Below are 9,835 nucleotides of genomic sequence, written 5' to 3'. Positions count from 1 at the left end.
TAGAGCCAGGTAACAAATTCATCTCTCATTACACCTTGGCAAGGCCCATAGACATTTACCAAAAACCATTGATCACTGCTATGCACCGATGTGAAACTGATCACAATCCCAAAGGGTTTTACTTCTATTAGAATACCCGTAAAAACATCAGAATGCCACACAGTTAGAATGCCTCCAGAAGCTCCTCTTGATGGAGATTCAATGAACTGATCAAAACCCGCAGGGCAAATGCTCTTAATTAAAGTATGAGAGCAATCTGGGAGCTTAGTTTCTTGCAAGCAAACAACCGCACACTGACTTTTAGTCACTTTCTCTCTAACAGAACGCTGTCGTGTTTTAGAATTCAATCCATGGACATTCCAACAAAGCACCTTCCAGTTACGCATGGAAATTTGATTCATAAAGTAACAAATAAGTGTGTAGCAGAAACAACATGAAATACAATGCCATACATCCCAAGTCATAACAAACAAAATGCACCAGTCTTGACCATACTTCATAAGTTTCAGAACGACATAAAAGAAAGCAAATTTGACAGGCTCGCTACACCTAGATAAAGTTTTAAACATCTACATTCAAATGCTGGAGGAGGAGGAGGAGGAGTCATCCTTGGGGTTAGCCATAAGCTTATCCCTGGAAAGTAGCTTGGGGTCGATCTCCAGCTCCACTCCAATGGCTTGCAGCACCTTAAGAGGCGTTTGTGGAGGAACGTCTGCAAACTTGCCATTGCCACCCGCATCTTCAGTAGTGGGCTGGGCCTTCACTTCTATGGGCTTGGACCGAGGACGCCTTTTTGAGGGCTGAAGGGAGAGTTGTTCAAAGATCACAGGTTTAAAACCATCCAGCATTGCCGCGCTTATTGTACACCTCCTCGCCGAAGTGTCCACTAGGGGGGCAGCAGTCTTGTTTCTTCCTCGTTGTTTCTTTTCCTTGTCCTTCGATTCAGCTGTAAAAACCATAGAAGAGGAAAGAGAGATCTCCTCTGAGCCACCAGGAACGACAACTTTAGGCACAACATCTCCAGACACAGCATCGGCAGTACTAGAAAGAACATCCTCAGGTAAACCTCCAAACAAAGCTCTGCAACTGGGCGTCTAGCCACAATAGTTTTTCTCGGAGGCAAAATGCTGGGCAAGCTTGGCACCAATTAAGACATCTTCTAGGAGTCATCAAAAGCAATGGATCACGTACGCTTAGAGTATGTAACTATGCTGATAGGCTTGAAGAAGATAGACCTGGGCACATCCTTGAGAGAGAAGTCAGACAACAGGTTTTCAAATGATCTTTTCTATATCATCTCAGGAGGAAGTGGTGGCCCAGCCACAATCCGCCCCATAGCAATGAAGACCTGGTATTGCTGAATGACAGGTAGCTGGTAAGGAACAATAGCCAATGGATTTTCCAAAATAGCGGCTGCTCATGAACCTATAAGTGTTGCTCAGGTACAGGCTAGTGTTGGTGCTACTGATCAATCTGAACTTGCACATGCTGCTCCACATACCCAGAACCCTCTAGCTGATCAATCACGATTGGAACCTGGTCTTGTTCCGACATTGCAGGCTGTGGGGGCTGATCGAGCTCCTCATCATTGTCACCCTAATGTGCATTTCCCCAACCAGCATCGACAATATTTTCTGGTGGCGTTGGCAGGGCTAGAGGTGCATCATTCTACCCCAGCATCGGATGTGGAGGGAGAATGAAAGGCAGATTATCATGTAGCAAATGTCCATGCATAGGGTGAGGGTTTTCATGCAAAGGCAATGGGTCCTCATCGTTTGGCATCTGATCAGCAAAATCTGCCCCTAGAACATAACAAGCAGCAGTCCAAGAAACCTGAGCTCCCCACCTTTCAGCATAATCTCCGAAGACCACATCTCGTGGCACCAAAGGCATGTCCGGAAAGCTAGCCTCAAGCAAAGTACGAACCATATACAGGTGTTCACTATCCCAAGAGTGAAATTTCCCAAAAGTTCCTACCGCTTGCGAGATAAACTCCGTTGTGCGGTAATCTAGAGGAATACCAATGAACATGAGCCAACCTTTACAAAATCCATGATTCCCCTTGATGTTTTCTCCCTCATCATGCTTCATAAATCTAACGAAATGATCATTGCCCAGAGGAAACGGAGCATGATGAATCAACGTGTATCTGATAGAAGGATACCTAACTTGGAATAAACCAACCCCATGGAACCAAGGCTGAGCAGAGCGAACCAGAGTACCTCTGTTCTGAAGAAACTTAACGATCTCTTCCCTCACTGGCCCGAGTTGTCCCTCCGGTGCAGGCATGACCTCTGCAACCATGTAGTCTTCATGGCGGCATGTAGAAGGTGCACGGGAGATGCCTATCCCCACCATCGATGATGTTGTGGCCAACCGTCACAAAGTGATGTGTGTCGAGCTCGAAGTTCGCCATGACCAGCGGCAGTGAAGATGAGTTGGGGTTTTCTTTGGATAACATGGATATCTTGGGATATCACAATATCTCTTATTTAATTATGCATCTATACACTTGGTAAAGGGTGGAACGCTCGGCCTTTTTCCTGGTGTTTTGTTCCACTCTTGCCGCCCTAGCTTCTGTCATACCGGTGTTAAGTTCCTTGATTTTGCGTCCCTAACACGATGAGGGTTTATGGTCCCCTCTTGATAGTTCGCTTTGAATAAAACTCTTCCAGCAAGGCCCAACATTGGTTTTAAGATTTGACAACATAATAATACTAAATTAATTAATTAACTCATAGGGCGTCATGAACCCGAGGATTCTTTATTCCACATAAATAGGGGCCAGTGCTAATGCTGTTGGTCCCAAATAGAGCCGCTTGCGGTTCCACCCCTTCACCTAGGGTTTTCGGTTGCCGTACGTACTGATCATCCGGACGTGGTCTGATATGAGATACGGGTGGGTACTATGAAGGTGTCGGCATGCCGGGAGGTGTTGCTGGATTAGTTTTACCATTGTTGAAATGTCCTGTGCACCGGGATTCTGAGTCTGATCGGAGGGCCCCGAGATGGAGGATTGTCTCCGCGGATCATGAGCTTGTCATGGGCTAAGTTGGGACACCCTTGCAGGGTTTAAACTTTCGAGAGTCGTGCCCGCGGTTATGTGGAATATGGGAATTTTTAATATCTGGTTGTAGTGTACTTGAACTAAACTCAATTAAAAATACACCAACCACATGTGTAACCGTGGTTGTCTCTTTTCGAGTGCGTTCGAGAAGAGAACATGGTGGGGTTATGTTTGAACATAAGTAGTTCAGGATCACTTCTTGATCATTACTAGTTTGCGACTGTTTGCGTAGTTTCTCATCTTATTCTTGTACTCGTAAGTTAGCCACCATACAATGCTTAGTGCTTGCTACAACCTCACCACTTATCCATTCCATACCCTTTAAGCTTTTCTAGTCTTGTTAACCATGGTAATGGGATTGCTGAGTCCTCGTGGCTCACAGATTACTACTACAACAGTTGCAGGTACAGGTAATGCGATGATCTAACGTGAGAGTGATGCTTGATTGCTTTTGGAGTTCTTCTTCTTCGATCAAGGGATAGGTTCCGGGTCGGGGAGCCTGGGTTTAGAAGGGCCAGGGCTGATCTGGAGTCCGTTTGGGGCTCTTGAGAGGGGAATCCATCACCATCGTCATCACCAACCTTCCTCCATCACCAATTTCATGATGCTCACCGCCGTGCGTGAGTAATTCCATCGTAGGCTTGCTCCCTAGTATCCATTATGTTCTGAGATTGATGTTGCTATGACTTTGCTATGCTTGATGCTTGTCACTAGGGCTCGAGTGCCATGATTTCAGATCTCAACCTATTATGTTTCCATGAACATATGTGAGTTTTGATCCTATTTTGCAAGTCAATAGTCACCTACTATGTGTTATGATCCGGTAATCCCGGAGTGACAATAATCAGGACCACTCCCGGTGATGACCGTAGTTTGAGGAGTTCATGTATTCACTAAGTGTTAATTCTTTGGTCCGGTATTCTATTAAAAGGAGGCCTTAATATCCCTTAGGTTCCAATAGGACCCCGTTGCCATGGGTGGGTAGGACAAAATATTTCATGCAAGTTCTTTTCCATAAGCACGTATGACTATATTCGGAATACATGCCTACACTACATTGATGAATTGGACCTAGTTCTATGTCACCCTATGTTATAATTGTTGCATGAGGAATCGCATCCGACATAATTATCCATCACTGATCCATTGCCTACGAGCTTTTCACATATTGACCTTTGCTTAGTTACTTTTCCGTTACTACTTTTACAATCACTACAAAACCAATACTATTACTTTTGCCACTGCTACCGTTACTTCCATATTGCTTTGCTACTAAATACTTTGCTGCAGATATTATGTCTTTCAGGCGCGGTTGAAATGAAAACTTAACTGTTAATACTTGAGAATATTCTTTGGCTCCCCTTGTGTCGAATCAATAAATTTGGATTGAATACTCTACCCTCGAAAACTATTGCGATCCCCTATACTTGTGGGTTATCATAACTACATGCACATGCTCCAATGCATATAAACTAGTTGAAAAATCAAATTTGTATCCTTGGTTGCATGCTTAGGTCCCACGCAAGAAATGGGAATGAATTTCAAATACCCTGCCACCGTCACTTGGCTGCAAACTTTGAGATACTCTGTTTCAAATTCTAGTAAATCCAAAACGCTTCTAAAATTCATGAAACTTGGCATGCTATCATGGAGCAGCATCAACATGCTGCAGTAAATTTTTTGTCCCATTTGGGGCAGGTTTGGCTATAAGCGTCTCACAAACAAGAGCTTCTCACAACAAGCATGATGGTTTCAGTAGGGAACGTGCCACCTTTGGGGACGAAACGATATATGTTGCCTCTTATTGCTTCGAAAAAAATTCTAGTGTCAACATAGAACAACAGGAGTGTTGTGTTTAATTTTGGTTTTTTAATAGTTCGTTTGAGATTTTTATACATTAACATGGTTTTGTAGGTACTTCAGGTGCATAATTCAAATTTGAACTACATGCACATGCTCAATTGCATATAAACTGGTTGACAAATCAAATCTCTATCCTTGGTTCCATGCTTAGGTCCCGTGCAAGAAATGGGAATGAACTTCAAACACCCTGCCACCGTCACTCGGTCGCAAACATTGAGATATGTGGTTCTTAAATTCTAGTAAATCCAAAACTCATCTGAAATTCATGAAACATGGCATGCTATCATGGAGCGGCATCAACATGCCGTGGTAATTTTTTTGTCCCATTGGGGGTAGGTTTGTGTATAAGCGTCTCACAAACCAGAGCTTGTCACAACAAGTGTGATGGTTTCGGTAGGGAACGTGCCACCTTTGGGAACAAAACAATATCCTTTGCCTCTTATTGCTTTCAATTTTTTTGTAGTGTCAACATAGAATAACAGGACTGTTGTGTTTAATTTTGGAATTTTTTGGGGTTCGTTTGGAAATTTTTGTACATTAACTTAGTTTTGTAAGCATTTCAGGTGTATAATTCAAATTTGAACTACATGCACATGCTCCAGTGCATATAAATTGGTTGAAAAATCAAATCTGTGTCTTTGGTTGCATGCTTAGGTCCCTTGCAAGAAATGGGAATGAATTTCAAACACCCCGCCACCATCACTCGGTTGGAAACATTGACATAGTCGGTTTTTAAATTCTAGTAAATCCAAAACTCGTCTAAAATTCATGAAACTTGGCATGCTATCATCGAGCGGCATCAACATGTTGTGGTAAAAAATTTGTCCCATTTGGGGCAGGTTTGGGTATAAGCGTCTCACAAACCAGAGCTTCTCACAACAAGCGTGATGGTTTCGGTAGGGAATCTGGCACCTTTGGGGACGAAACGATATCCGTTGCCTCTTATTGCTTCCAAAATTTTTCTAGTGTCAACATAGAAAAACAGGAGTGTTGTGTTTAATTTTTAGTAGTGCGTTTGAGATTTTTATACATTAACATGGTTTTGTAGGCACTTTAGGTGCATAATTCAAATTTGAACTACATGCACATGCTCAAATGCATATAAACTGGTTGAGAAATCAAACCTCTATCCTTGGTTCCATGCTTAGGTCATGTGCAAGAAATGGGAATGAACTTCAAACACCCTGCCACCATCACTCGGCCGCAAACATTGAGATACCTGGTTCTTAAATTCTAGTAAATCCAAAACTCATTTGAAATTCATGAAACTTGGCATGCTATCATGGAGCGGCATCAACATGCCGCGGTAAAAAATTTGTCCCATTGGGGGCAGGTTTGTGTATAAGCGTCTCACAAACCAGAGCTTGTCACAACAAGCGTGATGGTTTCGGTAGGGAACGTGCCACCTTTGGGGACAAATCGATATCCTTTGCCTCTTATTGCTTTCAAATTTTTTGTAGTGTCAACATAGAATAACAGGAGTGTTGTGTTTAATTTTGGAATTTTTCGGGGTTCGTTTGGACATTTTTGTACATTAACTTGGTTTTGTAGGCATTTCAGGTGTATAATTCAAATTTGAACTACATGCACATGCTCAAGTGCATATAAACTGGTTGAAAAAACAAATCTGTGTCCTTCGTTGCAAGCTTAGGTCCCATGCAAGAAATGTGAATGAATTTCAAACACCCCGCCACCGTCACTCGTCTGCAAACATTGAGATACTCGGTTTTTAAATTCTAGTAAATCCAAAACTCGTCTAAAATTCATGAAACTTGGCATGCTATCATCGAGCAACATCAACATGTTGTGGTAAAAAATTTGTCCCATTTGGGCAAGGTTTGGGTATAAGCGTATCACAAAACCGGAGCTTCTCACAACAAACATGATGGTTTCGGTAGGGAATGTGCCACCTTTGGGGACGAAATGATATATGTTGGCTCTTATTGCTTCCAAAAAATTTCTAGGGTCAACATAGAACAACATGAGTGTTGTGTTTAATTTTCGAACTTTTAGTAGTTCGTTTGAGATTTTTATACATTAACATGGGTTTGTAGGCACTTCAGGTGCATAATTCAAATTTGAACTACATGCACATGCTCAATTGCATATAAACTGGTTGAAAAATTAAATCTCTATCCTTGGTTCCATGCTTAGGTCTCGTACAAGACATGGGAATGAACTTCAAACACCCTGCCACCGTCACTCGGCCACAAACATTAAGATACCCGGTTCTTAAATTCTAGTAAATCCAAAACTCGTGTGAAATTCATGAAACTTGTCATGCTATCATGGGGCGGCATCAACATGCCGTGGTAAAAAAAATTTCCCGTTGGGGGTAGGTTTGGGTATAAGCGTCTCACAAACTAGAGCTTGTCACAACAAGGCTGATGGTTTGGGTAGGGAACGTGCCACCTTTGGGGACAAATCGATATCCTTTGCCTCTTATTGCTTTCAAATTTTTGTAGTGTCAACATAGAATAACAGGAGTGTTGTGTTTAATTTTGGAATTTTTCGGGATTCGTTTGGACATTTTTGTACATTAACTTGGTTTTGTAGGCATTTCAGGTGTATAATTCAAATTTGAACTACATGCACATGTTCCAGTGCATATAAACTGGTTGAAAAATCAAATATGTGTCCTTGGTTGCATGCTTAGGTCCCATGCAAGAAATGTTGGGGAACGTTGCAGAAAACAAAAAAATTTCTACTCGTTTCACCAAGATCCATCTAGGAGTTCATCTAGCAACGAGTGATTAGATGCATCTACGTACCTTGTAGATCGCGAGCGGAAGCGTTCAAAGAACGGGGATGATGTAGTCGAACACGACGTGATTCGAATCACCGATGATCAAGCACCGAACGGACGGTGCCTCCGCGTTCAACACACGTACGGAACGGATGACGTCTCCTCCTTTCTTGATCCTGCAAGGGGGGAAGAGAGGTTGATGAAGATCTAGCAGCACGACGGCGTGGTGGTGGATGCAGGGCATCACAGTAGCAGGGCTTCGCCTATACTACGAGAGAGAGACGTAACGGGGAGAGAGGAAGCACCAAAGGCTGACGTATGAAATCCCTCCTCTCCCCCACTATATATAGGAGGGCCAAGGGGGGGTGGTGCGCAGCCTAGGAGATCCAATCTCCTAGGTGCGGTGGCTAGGGGAGGGTTTCCCTCCCCCCCAAGGCACCTCGGGGTGCCTTCCACCACTTGGACTCCTCCGTGGTGGAAACCCTAGGCGCATGGGCCTAGTAGGGCTGGTGCCCTTGGCCCATGAAGGCCAAGGCGCACCCCCTACAGCCCATGTGGCCCCCCGGGACAGGTGGCCCCACCCGGTGGGCCCCCGGGACCCCTCCGGTGGTCCCAGTACAATATCGATAACCCCGAAACTTGTCCCAATGGCCGAAACAACACTTCCTATATATAATTCTTTACCTCCGGACCATTCCGGAACTCCTCGTGACGTCCAGGATCTCATCCGGGACTCCGAACAACATTCGGGTTACTGCATATTCATATCTTCATAACCCTAGCGTCACCGAACCTTAAGTGTGTAGACCCTACGGGTTCGGGAGACAAGCAGACATGACCGAGACGACTCTCCGGTCAATAACCAACAGCGGGATCTGGATACCCATGATGGCTCCCACATGCTCCACGATGATCTCATCGGATGAACCACGATGTCGAGGATTAATCAACCCCGTATACAATTCCCTTTGTCAATCGGTATGTTACTTGCCCGAGACTCGATCGTCGGTATCCCAATACCTTGTTCAATCTCGTTACCGGCAAGTCACTTTACTCGTACCATAATGCATGATCCCGTGATCAACCACTTGGTCACCTTGAGCTCATAATGATGATGTATTACCGAGTGGGCCCAGTGATACCTCTCCGTTATCCAGAGTGACAAATCCCAGTCTCGATCCGTGTCAACCCAACAGACACATTCGGAGATACCTGTAATGCACCTTTATAGTCACCCAGTTACGTTGTGACGTTTGATACACCCAAAGCACTCCTACGGTATCCGGGAGTTACACGATCTCATGGTCAAAGGAAAAGATACTTGACATTGGAAAAGCTCTAGCAAACGAACTACACGATCTTTGTACTATGCTTAGGATTGGGTCTTGTCCATCACATCATTCTCCTAATGATGTGATCCCGTTATCAATGACATCCAATGTCCATAGCTAGGAAATCATGACTATCTGTTGATCAACGAGCTAGTCAACTAGAGGCTTACTAGGGACATATTATGGTCTATGTATTCACACGTGTATTACGATTTCCGGATAATACAATTATAGCATGAATAAAGACAATTATCATGAACAAAGAAATATAATAATAATGCTTTTATTATTGCCTCTAGGGCATATTTCCAACAGTCTCCCACTTGCACTAGAGTAAATAATCTAGTTACATTGTGATGAATCGAACACCCATGGAATTCTGGTGTTGATCATGTTTTGCCCTAGGGAGAGGTTTAGTCAACGGATCTGCTATATTCAGGTCCGTATGTACTTTACAAATCTCTATGTCTCCATCTTGAACATTTTCACGAATGGAGTTGAAGCGACGCTTGATGTGCCTTGTCTTCTTGTGAAACCTGGGCTCCTTGGCAAGTGCAATAGCTCCAGTGTTGTCACAAAAGAGTTTGATTGGCCCCGACGCATTGGGTATGACTCCTAGGTCGGTGATGAACTCCTTCACCCATATAGCTTCATGTGCTGCCTCCGAGGCTGCCATGTACTCCGCTTCACATGTAGATCCCGCCATGACGCTCTGTTTGCAGCTGCACCAGCTCACTGCTCCACCATTCAACATATACACGTATCCGGTTTGTGACTTAGAGTCATCTAGATCTGCGTCGAAGCTAGCGTCGACATAACCCTTTACGA

At 43.9% G+C, this 9,835-nt stretch overlaps 1 pseudogene; it reads right to left on the bottom strand.

Annotated features, from left to right (window-relative positions):
- Nucleotides 1-575: 575 nt before the first annotated feature.
- LOC147964879 (uncharacterized) lies at nucleotides 576-1,782 on the bottom strand (annotated as a pseudogene).
- Nucleotides 1,783-9,835: the final 8,053 nt, after the last annotated feature.

The sequence above is a fragment of the Triticum urartu genome, chromosome 6A (assembly GCF_056163025.1).
Source record: "Triticum urartu cultivar PI428250 chromosome 6A, HENAU_Tu73, whole genome shotgun sequence".
Taxonomy (NCBI): domain Eukaryota; kingdom Viridiplantae; phylum Streptophyta; class Magnoliopsida; order Poales; family Poaceae; genus Triticum; species Triticum urartu.
This window is presented reverse-complemented; position numbering and strand designations above follow the sequence as displayed.